Raw genomic sequence first — 19,148 nt, 5'->3', positions numbered from 1 at the left:
AAAATGCAACTGCAGTGATCCCTGTTCTGTATGGAAACTATGTGACTGCACTCCAAAGATTTAAAAGCATTAAAAGAACAACAAAAAAGACTTCATGCATCTTTCAGTTCTGTCACAGACTGAACACTGTTCAACAGGCTTGCAACATTTTGTCTATCAGAACAAGGCAATAGTCATATTATAAATGTGTTCATTTTATTTTCAAATGCACAATGCTTACACTGAACTTTGCTACCGTTGAGGTGCGTGGTTAAGAAACCAAGAAAAGGTGCCAAATGCACTCCTGGTACAAAGTTCCACCAAAATGTACGGAGTTAACACGAGGGACAAATTTGCCCTAATATGCTAAAATGTGGATTAACTGCCCTTGTTTAAAACAGAATGGTAAGAAGTTAGACCTCATCATTTTAATACAAATTAAAAAAAACCTCACTGAGGAAATACTTCCAGGGAGGGTGTTTGTTTTAACTACAGTGAAAATACTTCCTCTACAGGCCACTTGCCCTATCTTAGAAAAAAAAAAATCTTCCTTTTTTTCTAGGTATCAAGAGCTAACATTTTATGCTTGCACACACATACGAAATCAGTTATGTAATGAGACAGCAGAGCTGAAAAACTTCTTGGAAGTTTTTTTGTTGTTGGTTTTAAAATAGCCACCTAGTTTCCTCTTTCACAGTGCATCTGGTAAAACAACCAGTTCTTACTTTGTGGAAAGAAAGATGACAAGAACTCACATACTCATATGTATGTTTACACACACAGGCACATGCAAAGAAGTGTTTTAATGTGTTGAACATTAGTCCAAATTTTAACGATTATTTACAAATGAAAAAGGCCAAAACCCAAGTTATCAGCAAGTTCAAGTGTCAAATCCAGGAAATCTTTCTCCTTTATGTGCTCATTACAAGTGTCATACAAGCACCTTCCATTCCACAAGATTCAAGCTTGTTTTACTCCACATTTTATTTGATACTGGAGAATTTCAACTGAGGAGAAAGAAGTTGGAATCAATTTTAGTTCATCTACTTCTTACCTTTTCCGCTTTTATTAAAAAGTCACAGAAATGAAAGATTAAATGAGGTAATGGTCCTTAGAACGCTGTGAAAAAGTTAACATGGCTCTATCATCTCTCAGATCAGTTATGAGTTACCTGCTGCATAGCCCCTTTGATGCAGAATTCCTGGAAGAGGACAAAGCTTTAGTGCAATCTGCATCAGGTAATGCAAACTTGAAATTACTGCAAAAATACCAGAACATTTCCCTGCAATTCTGTTTCATCTGTGGTCTACAAATTTTCAAACAAGACTTCATTTAAAGCAAGCAGGTATAAATTATTAGTCATTACAGTCAAGAAAAAAAGCCCAGCTCCAGCAAGCTTTCTTCCCTGTATTTTTATAATTATTTCAATTATAAAATTATATGCTTTAAATATAATTTAAATATATATTAAAATTATAATTACATAATTTACATAATTATAAATTAATTAAATAATTAATTGATCATTAATTAATTGATTTAATTAATTGAAATAGCAGCTCCAACAGCTCCAGTAAAAGAAAAATAACTGCTGAGGATTCAGGGATTTGAAGCAATGTTCTTCCAGCTCACAGCTGCTTCAGAGAAATCACTATCACGTGAATACTAAAAACACAACAAAAACTTTTATTTTACATTTGTTCTTGGTAGTATATCACAATGAGCTGTAGAACTTTTAGCGTCTAATTTCTTCTCCATCTCCTGTGGATTCTCCGTTGCTTTAATATTACAGTTCAACTCATGTTTCAGCCCCTCTGTCATAACAGACACTAATTTCAACCACTGTACTCTGTTCAGATATGTAATTTCATCAAACTTGAAGCAACTCAGTATGGGACCTCAGTCTCTTTCGATTTTCATGAAAGACACTTAACATTGAGGGTGGAAGGATTCAGAGGGGGAAGAAGAGCAAGACCAAATGTGACACAAGACACGAGCTTCACAAGCTCTTAAGAAGCCAGACTTGAATTGCCAGAAGGGAAAAAAAGCAGCAAACAAAAGTATTCCAGGCAATCACTAGATGGTGCTACTAAGAGGAAATATGTACCATGAAGGAACTTTAAAAACCCAGGAGCCATCTGTAAGCCACATGAAAAAGACTCCCCATCCCACTGGTAACTGTGTAAGCCACTTCTCCTCCCACACAAACACACTACAATCTTGCAGAACTTAGTGCAAGCACTTATACACAAAAGGGAACTCCCCTTTGGTATTGCTGAGTTTCTTTTAATTCAAATTTCCACCTGAAAAGCAGCAGCCACTGAGTGCTCTGTGGTCCAGGGAGCTCACACAGTACTGAACCTCACTAACAGGGCACTTCTGTATCATCCCTCACCACCCTTTGGCCTTCGTTGCATGCAGCCTCATGAGAAGTTTCTGCTTTCTCACAAGTTCAGGAGCTTGCATTTATTGAGATGCACAATCATAAGAACTATTCATCCAAGCTTAGCACCTTCACAGTTCCCCACTGTGCAACTAGCAATTATTCCCCACTTCAAATATAACTCCAAATTGTATCAAAATGAGCAGGTACACCATAAATTTCTGAAGACAGAACCAAATCTCACTTCACCATTACATATCACAAAGAATGTGATGCCAAATCACATGCTTCTGTAACCAAAGTTATGTCCATGTTGCTGTGTGCCCCAAGCTAGAACCCAGCTAGCTCTCAACAAGATCATAATTTAACATTTTGCCAGTTAACAGGATCCCAATACACAATCTCGACACAGCATTTTTCTGCCGTGGGTCAGCACAGCCTGTGCTCAGTCCTCTACCTGGCAATTAATCTGAGCTGGTAAATGTAAATCACCACTATAATGCTAAATGATCTGTCTCTCCCCACCCCCTCCTAAGTGCTCCATTCTCAGGGGAATAACAGCAGCATTCATGGAAGTAAATGTCTCAGGGTTTTGCTAGAGCCTTCTACCTTCAGATCACAAGCATGAATCCTGTTCAGCTCAAAGGTAAAAATACCGTTTCTAGCAGAAATTTGATATCAAGAGGAGTTCTAGTTCCAGCTCCTCCATCATAAATTCATCTTTATGCTTTCTGTGTAGTTGTATCTTCCAAGTCAGACAGGGCTTTGAGCTCAGGGAAGCCTGCTACCGAGGATCCCCAATTGCAGCAAGATCCAAAATAATTTTGATACAGATCTTCAGGATATACAGAACAGATAATCAAACTTAGAAAAGGGAAAAATAAAAAGAATTTCAAAAACAGTAATGCAAGTTCTACAAACTGGAATTCACAGAAGTACCCAAAATACTGAGGTTTTTCAGGAAAGAGCTACAGAAAGCAAAATCTGTATAAATATCAGCTGTTTTAGACCCCTTTAACACTGAAGATTCCACTATAGCCACATTATATTATTTAAACTATTCAGTTTTGCTTACACACAAACAGCTATAACTGATACGCATTTTTAGAAAGAAGTAACTCAAAATCAGAAGAACTTGCTTTGGGGAAAAATATAACAGGGAACAGGGTTTTGAATTCCAGCATCTGCAAACCCCTACAAGGCTTGTGCCCCTTTTTCCTGCTAATTTAAAATCACAGTATTATGCCCCAACGTTGCTCCTAGTCGCTGCAGAGGTTCCTCTTTTCCACAGGAGGGAGCCTTTCTCTTGCAAAGATGACCGTATCTCTTCCACAGTTCTCATTTTGGAAACGTGTAGGAGCTCTAAACACTCCTGGAGTACCCCACGCCTGACAGCTTCCACACAAGATTAGCAAAGAAGATTCAGAAAATGAAGAAAAAAACCCAGAAGACGAAAGATCGAGAATTTATAAGCTAAACCATTCTTGGACCCTTGTATTATATCACACTATTACTCCTCTCCAGCCCCCGCCCCATTCCTAATGCAATTACGTAGCAGAAAAACCTGAGCATGTCAAACCCAACACCATTTATGTCCAGACGTATCTGACATATATAAACTTCACTCATGTGACTGAAAGTATCAGCAATCCAGACAGTACTAGAAGAGGAACAATAAATTACAGTATTGCAAAGAACCTCTTGAGAAGAAATATGGCCTAACAGCTGAAAGAAATAACTGCACACAAATTTGAAAATATATTTTGCAGGACACAAATGAAAGCAAGCCTCTCTCTGGACAACCATTCATTAATCCAGCAAGTGACAGTCAGCTTTTACTAGGGTTAACCTGCATGGCTGCTTTTTTCCAGGGAAAAAAAAAAGCTCAATTCCATCATTCAAAATGCTGCGCCACACTTGACCTGCAGCTCTGAGTTGCAATTTCTATCGAGGTAGCACTAGCTAGCATCACGTTTCACAGCTGCTACTTCCACTACTGTTTCCTTAGGGGAAAAAAAAAAAAAAAAAAAAAAAAAAAAACACAAAGTGGAAAGGTGACAAGCCAAGTGGGAGCAATACTTAAGCTGTGCTGTTCTCACCGTCTAATAGCTAGAGAATTTCATATTCCCTGCTGTCTAAGTTCTAGTCCAATGGGTATATCCTCCGCCTGATGTGTATAGCTAATTCCCATCGTCAACAGTTGGAGTGACACATGCACACAACGGGGACAATAAGCCCTTGAGGCCTGGTGTAGTAGTAATTTCAAAATACACAGGTAAACATATTTTGCATGTGATAACTAGTAAGCCTGAGCACCAGTTTCTGTGTTAAGAATGCATTACGGGTTTGTACACTCAGAGCACTAAAGATACCCTACTCACCTAGTTTCCAGCTTTGTACGAGTTTCAAGAAATGGTTCTGCCATGAATAACTAACTGCTATATATACACAGATCTAAACAGACAGACCTAATCACAGATCAAAGCTCTGTGGAGCAAAATGGGGTAGAACGGATTAGGCAAAATACAGCTTCTGCTCCAGAGGTCTTAACAATCATGATTTATGACTAGCCACATAAAAAATAGCACATGCTGCTCAGAACTCTTTCCTCCTATTAAAAAAATATTTCAAATTATGACTTTAAGTCTTCCCTGTCTTCAATACTTGCTATTACTTCAAAGCTAACTATGGTGTAAGCATATAGGCTGTGTTTTGGCTTACACATAATCGGCACTAGTAAAGATAGATCTTTACTAGCTAAACAGAAGGCTAAATGTTAAGGCAGAAAAGCCAGCTCTGGTGTGATAACTTAGTGATGTTGAATTTTCTTTAATCAAAGCCCTATCTAACATTTTAGAAAAAACCCAAAACATCCAAACAATCAGCAGGCCACATCAGATCACTCTCTACGCTCAGGGTAACTTTTCAGAACAAAACTTCCCCTCTTCACAGGTAATTAACCCTGAAAAATTATCATGTTATATGGTACATGTAAATTGCTAAAACAATATTAATAATGAAACAAAACAGGCCAGACAGCATACTTTGAGAAAAGACCTCAAGTCCCAATACAAGCAGAGGCAACCAGAGAGTTTTGTTTGTATAACACTTAATAAGTCCCAGCGGGAAAAGGGACAGCTGTGTAAAACTGCCTTGGTTGTCCCTTTTTTTTCTCCTCATCATGATTACATCTGTTAATGATGTTTCATAAAATGAAATGTCCAGAGAGTGTCCTGGAAGTTCAGTGTTAATATCGATAAAGTTTGAACATAGAAAGCAGATAAAAAAGCATCCTCACAGATACCTTTTGGAAGGTAGACGAGATCATCTTGGAAGGTTAAATCTCCTTAGGTCAAATAAAAATCTTTACTGAGAAATGCCACATTTTCAGCACTCATTTGACTTATTTTGAGTATAATGACTTAAAGTGAACTTGACACCAAGTTTCCCAGCAGGACTTGTAGCTTACAAAGACAGTACGTCAATATTTACATTCATTCCATGACTCTTGTTCTATTTCTTTAAGTAGATTTTTTTTTTTTGCTACATTTGAAAAGAAATTATGAACTTTTTAAAGATTCTGAAAAGAATCACTCTCTCATAATTTGAAATTGCAACTGAGAAACACAAAACAGTGGAGTAGATTTTACTCTTAAGATAAAAAGGCAAAAGGCAGAGTACAAGGTAGGTAATTAGAATTCAAGTCTGGAAAAAAAGAATGACTTGGTTTCACTCCAGTTCCAATAATCACTCTTATAAACTGATCCAGAATGTTTTAACAAAAGCTAGATACCTAGATACATAGCCTGAATTTCAGAATTGCTAGGAATCTATCTGCCTTCCTTGACTTGAAAGAAAGAGATATTAGAAACTGTAAGAATCAGAAAAATCTCAGACAATTTTGAAACAGGAACAGTTGTCCCTTGTTATTTAAAGCCTTTCCTAATATTAAAGATATTTCAAAAATTACTTTTCAAATAAAGTTTAGAAAAACACATACTACTAAAACTTCACCAAAACCTTTCCATTTTCAAGCATATTTAGCAGAAATCAAACATTTACACACAAAAAGTTAACTGGAAGTTTGGGACACTTCATTTGTTTGATCTAGTAGCTGGAAATTCTTTTAACAGAAAATTTTCTACAAAAAACTGTTTTGGTCTAAAAGCTCCATAAGTAATATTTCATAACTAACATTGTATATAAGTAATATTATAGACTACTTACCCCTGTAGCATGCCTGTAAAATTACTACAGCTCACAGACATAAGACTGATAAACATCAAGTGTGTTTATTTTTTCCTTGTAAATATTGCTTTCTAACAAGATGAAGGGTTAAATAAAATAATCATTTGGCTCTCTAAGGTTCTGTTGGTCTCAACCCTTTCTCTTATTCCAGATTAGCAAAAATAAATGGTAGGGTATGATCCTTACTAAGCTGCCTATCTACTTAACCCTGACCGTTAATGAGTACCAGATCTTTTATTCCAATATGGGTCATTTCTGTGCTACTCTTGCATAGGAGACATACCACAATTTTAACTAAGGAAAAGGGGATGTGACTGGAGAGTCCAACTGCAGTCTCCAGAGGGCATGATTTAACTCCTGCCTGGTAAATTGAGCACAAGAAGCAAGCACAAAAAAACAGAGAAGTTATTGGGACTTTTCTGCTTCAATTAGACTGCTACTTGAGTATGAAACTTGAACCTTGGCAACTATAGTGCCTCCAGCTTAGGAGCAAAGTCAATACATTGATTTGGAAGCTCACTTTTATGGAACACGAAACACTTGCATGATGCTTGGACATCATTACAACATGCAGGAAGCTTTACAGAAGGCATTGAATCCTTTTACAAAGTTTTACGATCCAGAACGCCTTTAAGGTATTTGACCTGCCTGGTAAAAGAGAACATTTACAACATTCTGTATGATGCACTGCCATTTCTGAGTAATTGGCATCTGTGAAATATCAATGGAGACAAAAGTGTTCTTACCTTCTGTATTTTGAATATGACAATTAAATATGAGCAGGAGCCTGCAAAAGCGCCTGCATTGAAGTAGAAGCATAAGTAACTACAAATTAAAATTCTCCACAAAAATACCTGATGTTTAAGAAAAATTATTTAGAAAGCATATGGGCATCTTCACTGATATTTGAAACATCAGATTGAAGCAGAACAACCAAAATTGATCCCTTTTTGGTAGTTTAGTTTCTCCATGAGTACTGGAATTATTCCAAATTGGTTTTAATCATGTCTATAATGGGGACATAATACTAAAACAAAAACAGATCAGGAAAAGTAATTGACAGTAGAAAAAAAGGGCTGAGTCCAGTTGCGATAAAAGGTTTCAGACCCCAACAGGTTCACTGGGATTTGAGAGTACACAAACCATACCAGGTCAGGCCATAAGTCTATTACATCTCCAATTCTAATACTGTTCTGTGAAATTTTGCACATGTATTTGCAACATACCAGAAAGCTACCACAATCCTCCCCCTAAATACCAGTTGTCTCAACTTTCCAGGAACTGAAAACTGAGGGGGGGTAGGAGGTGGGGAATCTGTCCCTAGTACCAGAAATAGATTATTCTTGTTTCCTGCGCACTAATATTCCATATTTGGTTGTCTGGTCTTTAAAAAAGTATAAAAAGCTTCAACTAGAGGTCTCAACAAGTGGGACAATAAGGTGTTGGTCCTCTATGGACTTTTGGTATTTAACAAAAATTAGGTTTATATATCTTCCCTCCCATAAGGATACTACAAAAAAATCTTTCTCCTCTTCTGTGGCCTGTTTTCACACAGGGAACTTAGTATTCTGGAGAATTTTGCTTGTCAAACGCAGCTGATCATCACTGCATACACCTTGTTTCTTAAAGCTAGCTAAAAAAGGCTTCTCAAAATATCAGTGGCAGTATTACTTCTTCCCTTGGCCGTGTTTGGTTGTTTGGGTTTTTTTAAAGCTCAGATAGTTACTGGAATTCCTACCAATAAAGATGCACATATCTACAAGATTTTAAAACAAAAAGGGGCATGTGGGTGTAGATGTCTAATCCAGAACAGTCATAGCCATAATGTAAGCTTCACTGTAGCTCACTGGCAGCATACCTTAACCCTCATCTGGGAGGACCACGTTTAGCCTTTGTATCCATTCCCTGGAAGAGTAATAGGAACTCAAATGTTCCAGCAACAGCATTCTTTTCATCAGCAGTGCCAGAAATTTAATGTGCACAGTTCTATAAAGCTACCAGATCACTCAATCTGGCTAATAGTACTGTGCAAGGTTTTAATCTAACACCACACTGCAGACTCCAGTTTTCTTACATCTATGTCCTTTTTTAAAACAGTACTCAGAACATGCACAAGATGTGCATGCTGTAAATTCCTCCTTGACTCATTAAAGCTGCAGTCAAGGACACATCAGCTATAATGAAACAGTAAAATTTAACTGCTGCCAACAACATTCTGCTTTGGTCTACAGTCAGTCTGCGCTTCTGCCCAACATCCACTTGCTATCAGGCTCCCAGAGTCACACTAAGCTGCTTCGTCAAGAGTCTTAAAGTTTATTTTTCTTTTACTGTAACTCTTCACTATGCAGTTGCGCAGTAGTAAAGATGACCTTAACATTGAGTGGAAGTTTGGCAACAACTTGATTGCAAATGTAATCTACAACAGCCACAGAAGTTAACCAAGCCAAAAGCAGAGTTACAGCTCTTAAAAACTCACGACTATAAATGGCTATGCAAGATCACATTTCACACTGCAGTTTGCTAGCATGATTAACTGTAGTGCTGTGTTACACCTGCAAATCATTTACCATTTTGCAAATACCACAGAAGTAATGTAGATACCCCAGTACCTGACTGTCTTCAAATCAGATGGCAGTACAGGAAGAGTAATAAATCAGTGGTACCTCTTGAAACATCCATTGTTAAACAAGTGTGCAAGTCCCCATGAGATCAGGACCTTGGATGGAGAAGGGATGATCTAAAGTGCAATGGAAAATAAAATGGCACATAATTTTAAAGACTCAAAATGAAGACCTGGTTAACATAGCAGATAAAAAGTAAAAGCCCTCATCAAGTTTTTAGGAAAAATATGTTTTAGAAGCTGAGTCTGTAAAGGTTTCGTAGTTATAAACAATATTCTATTGCAATGTTTTATAAAGCAGAGGGAGCAGTTGAAAAAGGAATACATCTGAGATTTATTTACAAATAGGCTACAGAAATAGCTAGCTACTACCCTTGCTGCTGTTAAAAAAGAAAGCTGAAGTAAAAAGATGAGGCTTCTCTGAAAGCAACTGCCTAGGTACAGATAAAAAGAAGGTAAAACTGAAAATAAAGAGATGTAGTAAGTTGATTGTAACAGGGCTCCTGAAGTTAACATTCTGATAAAAAACTGTGGCCACTTTTCAGAGGTCAGCATGTGAAAACAGACATCGAATTTCCATCCTTTTAGAGTTTTCCTTTCTCAGAACAGTATTTCAGTATAGGCAATAGATATATTTGGCTCAGGAACATACTGTTGAAGGCACAAAACCACTTCAGAATTAGTACAGGTTAGATAATTTCCTTACTTAAACTTGCTTAACTCCCAACCCAATACCTGTTTTTCAACAGTTTCAGCTACAGCAGTCAGGCCCTCAACAAGTAGCTTCCACTGCAGCTTTGTAATCAGCTTAATTTGTAGCCATCTCCCCCGACACTTATCACAATCACACATTCTTGACTCTTCCCAGTGCCTCATTAGTGCTCATGCAATCGTGTGGTCAGCCAGATCAGAAGGATGATTTGGTGTACACTAATTTTTGAGGAGGTTATTTTACAGTTAATTAGCTCCCTGTTTCCACCATGCTTGCAGCCACAGGAATACAAATAGTGACACAAGGGAGAAGTCAAGAAGGTGTAGCAGGGACTAGCTGTGACTCAACCAAATGTGAAACTGCACTTTCATACAGAAGTTCAAGCCTCAGCTCACTACAGTATTTGCAACCCTGCTCAGCAAGGCACACTGACTTGAAGGCCTCAGTTACTATGGTGATGAGCATGGAATAAATGTTTATACATAATTAGATAAATTCTCTCTTCAACAAAGCAGTTGCACTTCTTACAGGCAACTACTCATATTTTAACTAAACAGATGTAAAAAGAGTATTAAAATTTTAAACCTTCATGATCACTATTATTCATTAACAAGTTAATGATAATATAAACCTATGGCATAAATTTAAAGAAGCACATGAAAAATTAGTCAATGAGAAATACCATCTCTTCTGAAAACCCAACTGCTAAACTCCCTAGAGATGAAGTTAATGCTTGGTTTTATACATTTTAGGGGTTTGCTTAAGAAAAACAGAAATGATTAATAAAACTCTATCTCATTGTTTAACAAAGCTTAAGAAATACTGATTGAATAAAAAATGAATGTAGAGTTCTGTTCTTCTATACAATCACTAAAATAAATCACCCCTACTTGTAAAATTTAAGCAGTATTTCCTAACTCTAAGCTTACAGCAAAAACAGTAAGCTGATAAAGTTAATTTAGTTGAAATGCTTAGTTCACGAACTCATGAGTAGCTTGCTTCCTCTTTCAAAAGATTATGAGTCAGTAATTACAGTAGAACCATCTGCCACAAAAATTAATATTCTGCTTAGGGTTTTGGGGAACCCTTTGCCACAACATTAACATATAACTTGGACATTTTTTGATTAAGAAAACCCGGTCCTAAAATGTCATATTCCTTATCATCCAAGAAAATGGCTCTAAATTTAAGGAATACTAAATACAGAGTAGATAGGATGATTTCCTAGAATAATTGACTATAAAAACTAATGACAAAACTTAACCAAATACCGAATTCCTCCCTGACGAAAAAACAAGTAATTGGCAAAACGCAGCAGAAACATTGCCAGCTGATGAGCTGCCTCATTCTTTCCACTATGATGCCATCTGTTGCCAGCTCTTCCCTATCCACATGCACTATACTCCCTCCAGCTCTCAGCCTGACCTAGATCCAGCCCTGGTCTCAAGTCTGATAATGAAATCCAGCTTCACTCACCCGATGGGTGTCAGTAATTACACCTGTGGTTGGAGGTGCTGCTTTGGTGACTGGGCAAGTGAAGAGGCTTCTACTCCCAGCCACCTATTACAGATCTCTTCTTTCACTGCAATTTTTTACCCTTGTCCCCAGTCTGCCAACATAGCTACAAGTGTATTTGCTCTCCAGACCAACTGTCACAGTAATTAACTTTAGAAAAATTTCAACTACAGAAAATGTTTAAGCTAAGAGGGATAATATTTTAAGGACTCAGTTAGGAAGCAGCCACATGCAGGTTCACGCAAGTAGATCATATGCAGGAAACTTCTGTAAGAAGGGCAAAACCAAGTGTATACTCTTCTTGTCCTGCAGCACAGCAGCAGCCAATGTACACACCTGGCATCTATCCACACACTATAGCCTCACAGAGTAGTAAAGAATAGTGAGATCTGAACCCTAATAAAATCATTGAATAACATTTAGTTATTCTTTACATTTAGGCTGTAAATTCCTCCAAGGCAAAGACTTTCTTGCCTTGCACACATTGTTGATTCACAAGAGGTAGTAGGAAGATGTACAGCTGATCATGAAGCATCAGAGTGTAATTCTGACTTGCTCTAAGAATAGGCCAAACGCCTTCCTCCAGTTCGTATGCAAATTTATTACTGAAAACAATGCAGGTATTTGAGGGAAGAATCTCTGCTTAGAATCTGAATATCTCTTCAGGGACCATCCAAATCAAAACCAGATCTTCTCAAACACCAAGGTTTACAGCTTTAGCATCTCCTACCAAAGGATTTTTAAGTGACAAGCTTTTATATATTTATAGAAGTGATCTTTGTTTCAATTCGGCATTTGGCTATAGCTGCAGGGAACTGCATGTTATTGCAAAAGGCAATAACTACATCATCAGGTCACACTAAATCTCCTTTTATCTTTAAAAACCATACATTACTATTTATTCACAAAACATTAATTTATGTTTACAAGATAATCCGTAGCAAGGGACCAGACATCCCCAAACACTGATACTGGAGCTATCAGTTGTGCCAAGAGTCATGCAAATTGCTTATTGTACAGCTAAGAAATCTCAATGCCTTTAATATTTTGAGTTGTTTTCAAACTTATGGTACACAGTCTTAGAGATCCTGTTTTCATTTAAACATGAAACAATAAAGAGTGTAGTTGAGTATCTCTACTTATAAAATGGATTCACCATGAATTTACACTGTAGTACTGGAGTGAAGAAAATATGCAGCTTTTAAGATTTTTCTCCCTTTTAATACCTGAAATTATATTGGTGAGCTATTCTGTTTCTCTCTTACAAAGATTTTTACAGATAATAAAAAATTCACCTGTTGATATTACACTTTGAAACTTTTATAAGTCAAGAAGAATCCTTAATTTTTTTTTTTTTTCCTTCATTTTTCCTCTACAAAAAAGTATTTAGACTGGACATGTTGTTGTAGCAAAGAATCACTGTGGCACCAATCAAGGTTTGGCATTCCCAACTCTACAGTAAACTTAGTACTGAAGTGCTTAGTAATCCCATGAAACAGAACAGAAATAACAGGGTGTAAGTTAAACCTTATGCAGATAAGAAAATCTGGACCTGTTCTGTGGTCTTCACCACCACAGCAGCAGGCAGGCGCACATTACTACAGATTAGGAAACATTTGACCAAGGTGTGGTTCCCAAACAAGACCACACACCACATGGGGACATTAAAGATGCTAGAGAGCCTATATGCTAGCTCTAAGGGAGTGGGCAACAGGGGCTGCCCACAGCAACAGCCTTTCATTGGTCTGCTCAGGGATTCAGCACGCTTCCAGCTCAATCTCATACCTCAGTGGAACCAGACAGTCCCTGAGGAACTATTTTAATCTCTTAACTCAAGTTATCTGCAGTCACTCCCAGCCCAAACACTCTCAAAATATAATTACCCCAAAACGGTCATGAGATACACAGAATAGGACTCTAATCTGGCTACTCATGAATGGAGATCTTGAGCAAACTCTTAAACTGGCTACTATGATGCTATGTTCTATAGCATACATCTACAAATGTATGCATTCAGTCAGAACGAACACCCACATATTCAGAACAAGATAAATGTACATGTTCACTAACAAATTAACCATTTGAGCAGTAAAAAGGGCACCAAATGTTACTAAAACACCAATAAACTAAAGGACTTCGCACTGGGGAGGCAAGTTCTCCCTTAATGATTATACAAAACAGATACTTAATTACAAACAAGACACATTCCCAAACCTGGAGTTACAGTAGTGCAAGTTTTTTCTTTTCTAATTCTTATCCACATTTCACTCCACATTAGTATGAATTAAAAGATGCCATAGTCCCTGGTGAAGTTGTATTTTTAGTTCAGTTAAAGAACTCCAAGAATTCAGTGCTTTATCCACAGATCTCAAGCACTTTAGAAGATTCCAGCTCTGACTGCTTCAATGATGAGTGTTTTTCACCTCAGTACCACAACCTTTACTGGCTTTGCATATTCTCTGCTCTTTTCTAACACCTTCAGGGGCCTTGATCAGGTAGCAGCATTTGCTCTTTAAAAAGTCCACTTACAGGGTTACTCAGGCTTTGCAGGAACTGGGAGGCTCAGAAAAGCAACACAGCTCAGATCTGGGGAAGTTTTTTTGGTTTATTTTTAAAACACTCCTACTCCACACAACTATTTCAAAGGCTCTGACCTCCCAAGGTTTGCAACAAATGAACAATTTTAGGCTATATCCAAAGCCTTCTGAGTGTTGACAACCACGTTATACTGAAAATACTTCCCTGGAGAATTCAGCTAAAACATGCTCTATTTATTGCACTCAGAACAGCAGTGCTTAAAAAAACCTAACAGCCCACACAAGAAGGGCTGCAGGTTGTTCAACATGAAAGGTAGATCTCAATGTGTCCGAGAAAAAGAGGAAGCCTCCATGCACACTGGACAAATCCTCTCACTGTACCAGATGTGGGTACATCTGGCATGCTATCAGTCAAGACTGACCTGGTCAGCAGAGGGAAAAAGGAGTTCACTCCCAAGAGGATTACATACATGCACCTCCTTCTCTCTAACAGCAGTCCTTCTCTCTTCCCTGACCCCAAGCTAAATCCAGTAGTAACTGCCAGTGTATTTGCTCAGCAGAAGATTGGGTATATATTCCCTGGTATTGAGGCATTAATTAGTCTCTTTCATCCCAGGGTATGATTACAGGATGCAGGCACAGGGAACAAAAGCTTTCAGGTGCTTGCTACTGAGGGCTTGCTCAAGGTATTGCTAGAGCTAGAGTTCATATCCAGCAGGGCAAGATAGTATTGATGACCTCCATCTACTCTTTGCTACGTATGCCAAAATCAGCAAGCAGCATGCTGCCTCACCATGCCATGAGGTGTGTTTGTCAGAATGGTCTCTCTTTGCAAGAGGGCCAGAACATAAACATTTCCCAGACACGTCCTACGCTTTTAGCTCTGCTGGTTAGCAATCGGAATGTAGCAAAATACTCCTGTGAGCACAAGTGAGCTAGAAAGTTGCAAATTACGTTGACCAAAAAGCCACTAGTGTTGTTTATTCTAGTCCAAAATTGATGCGAGCTATAACAGGAAAAAGACACTGATTGCAACTACACTAAGAAGGTTTGTCAGAATGGCAGTGCTGTCTCAACCACAGGCTGCTGTTACCTCAGGAATTATGGGTCCAGCAGAACTGTATACACCTCAGTAAATCTTCATCCAGTTTCGACCCATGCAGTTGTAGTATCACTCAGAGGTAACGTGATACTGAGATTTATATGCATTACAGAGCTCTCACAGCATTGTGAAGTACAGTTGAATACTTTGCCTAGCTGTGCATTAACTCTCCATTGCAATTTTACCAGCTATCCCTAAGTCTACAGAAAAGGTCACATAACAACTTCAGCTGAATGCGAAAAGACACAAGTCGAAGTTCTTTACATGATAATATGATTTTTTTTCCAACACAAATAGTCTCATCTCATCAGTATTATCCTGATAATGAATAATCTTTTTTGTGTGATACTGTTCTCTTAAACCTCTGTTTGGTTATTTATGCATAAACACATGCACCCACAAAATGTTCTGTTGAGTCCCCCACCAGCTGAAAAGCATTAGAATTACTACTGGTCTTATTCTTCCTGCCACAGACAACACTTACAGAAGTGGGTTTTTTGAAAGTAGATTTCACAGAGAGGACAGCCTGCAGTATCTCGTTGTATGATATATGCTGCTTAAACTAGGGAGAGCACATTTGAGGAGATTATCATCCAGTGGTAAAATTGTTTGGGCTGTAGTAAAATTCCAATGGTGGTGCTTTATAGTACAAAATCTGAAGTTGTTTTCAGTGTGCAAAGCAGGCTGCAAAATAAAATGCACAATTTCCAGACAGCAAAATTCTTCCCTATTGACAGAGGGAAGAAAAATAGTACTGTATGACTAAGTCACCCAAAATTTCATGGTATTTACTTAGGAACTTCACTTTCATTATGCATACCTTTTGTCTGCAGGGAGACAGAAGAAGTTGGGGGGAGTCTGGTATGAAAATATAAGCAAATGTCTTTATTCTGACTTTTGAAATCTCCTCTGGAAACTCTGCAGGTCCTTCCGGAAAAGTATCTTTTTTTTTTTTGTGGGAGACTTCAGCAACAGAATGATTGGTCAGAAGCTAATCTTAAATCCACTGAAGTTATAAATCCATTCCACACCAGAAAGTATACGGTACTTCGCCAAATAGGCAAGAGGCAAAGGCATCATGTTTTACAATGTACCACTGTAACAAGCTGCACCCCACCCCAGGCAAGTGCCCCTTTTAATTAGGCAGTCTTTTGCAACATGAAGGCCCAGAGACTTTTATCACACAAAATCTTCAGATTAACACAGATTAACAGTAAATCCAGCCAAGTTATAATTCCTGTAAGGGATTCTTTAACCTCTGTGCAAACCAAGAGCACCCGGCAGCTGTAATGACTCCGCACAAAAAAGCTGTGGTCTTTTAAGGAAGAGAAGGATGCCAGGAAGCTAAATCTTTCTATGATTCCTTAGGTGACCATACTATGCTAAAAGTGCAAAGACCAAGCATTCAGTGGCAGAATCTATCCCTCCCTGTATCGGGGTGAACAGATAAAACCTAGGATGTCCAAACACTTTGGATTCAGGACCTGAACCTGCTTTTATGGGAACAAAACACGGAATCCTCATCCAGCAGCGTGAGAGTAACTTCACTGTTGTACCAAAAGCAGCAGAGCAGGACTGAATCTTCACCCACCATCTAAGAGCTGAGGCGATTTTCTAGTCCCATGCTGCATATCCAGAATATCTGAAGACTACCATGGTAAGAAAAAGGTAGCATCCAATGATGATCCAAACACTGACAGACAGGCACCGTTGATAGACTAGGTGCTTTGCACCTTGAGAAAAGAGCATCACCAAAACCAGTTTCACCATGTCTAAAGTAGTAAAACCTATCACAGCTATAAAAATACATGTAGGACTCTGTATTAGAAAATTAGTTCCTTAGGGGTTCTTAGATGCACCCCTAAATTCCCGTGGCAAAAAAACAAATCACACCCTGTGGCAAACAGACTTAGCTAGCAGATGGGGGTTATTACTCCCTCCTATTTCTCAAATTGAAGCGACAAACCACACAGTCTTCAACATACACTCCCAAGAAAGTCTCTGCATGGAACAGAGGCATAGAGTGGAGAATTACACACACACAGTGCTTACCTCAGTGTGGTCTCATCATCTCAGCTGGAGGGGACCTTAAACAGTTACATGAATATATGTGATCATTTTGCAACATGTTTTCCTTCAAAGCTCTAACAAGCTACTTAATTTTTCACACAGATGACGGCACTGTAAATGAAAACAGATTAGATGAGTACCAAGATCAAGGCAGTCAAAGCTATGGAGGAATGCACAGCTAAGATGGATGCTGTTTACCATATCATACCACAGGCAGTATCTGTTAATGCAATTATTTTTCTCTTCCATGACAACAAAAAGGGTTAATAGACACAGAACTTCATGCTACATTCATTAAACTTCCCACAACACATATTGATATGCTAAAAGGTACTCCACATGACAACATCTATTTTGACTAGTTTCGAAAGAGTTAGGTTACTTACTGGTATGCAAAATTTGTCCCCAACTCAAATTGTTAAGGGATCAACAATCAAGCAATTGCCCAGTTTCCTCTCTGCCACAAGAAAAAGAAAGAACAAATTAAGACCTTTTGGCATTGTTTCTGTTCAGACCCTGTTGTTCCACTATTAAATTATCTGTCTAGTTTGCTGCCTATTACCTTCAGAATTTCTACTGGCTCAAACCTGAACCAGTCAGCCAACACATGATCAGTGTTGAAACAGGTACCACCTTAAAATAATTCAAGTGATTGTTTCCACAAGATTGAAGTTACATACATTAATAGCTCATTAATACCCTGCGCAGGCCAATCTCTACTGCCTAATCAGTTACTGCAGGAAGGTAAGAACTTCACAAGTCAGACCAATATGTGTATATCTCTAGCAGAGTTAAACAAAAGCAATAAGCCTTTACAACAGTGGTAGACAAGCACATCAGTGAAAAAAATCAAATACTGTACTCATGCTTGCAGCACTTACCTCCAGTTGTTGCAAGGTCTTTGAGCAGTCAGCCCACAGCTCTGATAAGAGTTCCCCAGAACAAATGTCTTCAGAAAACAGCAGCCACTTATACAAACCCTAGCTACAGCTGGATGCCATCAAAAAATCTTATCTAATAGCCAATAAGATCACTACATGAAATTATTATGCAAACAGCAGAGTCTCAAGAAAAATGTAAACTTTTAGTCTAAATCTTGCAAATTGTTTCCATATACTTGTTCTACAGAGAGCTACCTGATACAGTGATACTATTACAGGCAGAGAGTCAAAGATAACAGAAAGCATTTTTATCCCCAGTTTACCCTAGCCAGAACTGGCAGTAAGTCTAGGAAATCAGAAGACCACTCTTTATAACCCGGTTAAGAAAAGAAAATTTTAAAAAAGGCATTTCATGGAATGATTTTCAGTCCATGGCTTCAGGTCCTCGGAGGCTGTTAATTACCACCAAGAGCCAAAAAGAGTACCTAAAGAAATAATCCTACTACCAGGACATTTAATTTATACCACCTTGGGCAGCACGATCCACAGATCAGAAGCATTTATAACCACTGTTTCAGTAAATGCACATATGCTAGAGACTGCACATATACATCTGCACTTGCTCTAGCAGTTTGAAATCCAGCATCCTGCAGTGATGCAAAATGAACCAACAGGTAATCAAAAATCACCCTATGCACCTCCAGCTTCAAAAGACTTCTGTGGCCCACGCCTTTCTTCTGGTCTTAAGGAGAGTCCTGCTCTTCATTTTCTAGATAAAGAGAGTTTCCCTTGAGAGAATGTTCCCCTATGTCCCTAACCCTTTCATTTCACCAGTTTTTTTCAGCTGTGCCTTACTGGTTCTGAAAAGCATAATCTCCCTCTCCTCCCAAGTCTTGGCAATTTATACATGCTCTCACAAGTACGCAAAAAAATAAGGGCAGGCTCCCTTTGATTTCTTTCAACTGAAAAGACAGATGTAGGTGTAAGAGATACAATGAGAGGCACTTTATCTTTCCAACCATTTGTCAGTTCTAGTCAGTATTGTAACTTTGGATTTGCTTATTATTCTACCTGTTATTACAAATGAAACAAGATGAATAA

This window comes from Phaethon aethereus (assembly GCF_964289735.1).
Source record: "Phaethon aethereus genome assembly, chromosome: 3".
NCBI classification, from domain to species: domain Eukaryota; kingdom Metazoa; phylum Chordata; class Aves; order Phaethontiformes; family Phaethontidae; genus Phaethon; species Phaethon aethereus.
The sequence above is the reverse complement of the archived record's forward strand: the minus strand, read 5'-3'. Positions refer to the sequence as shown.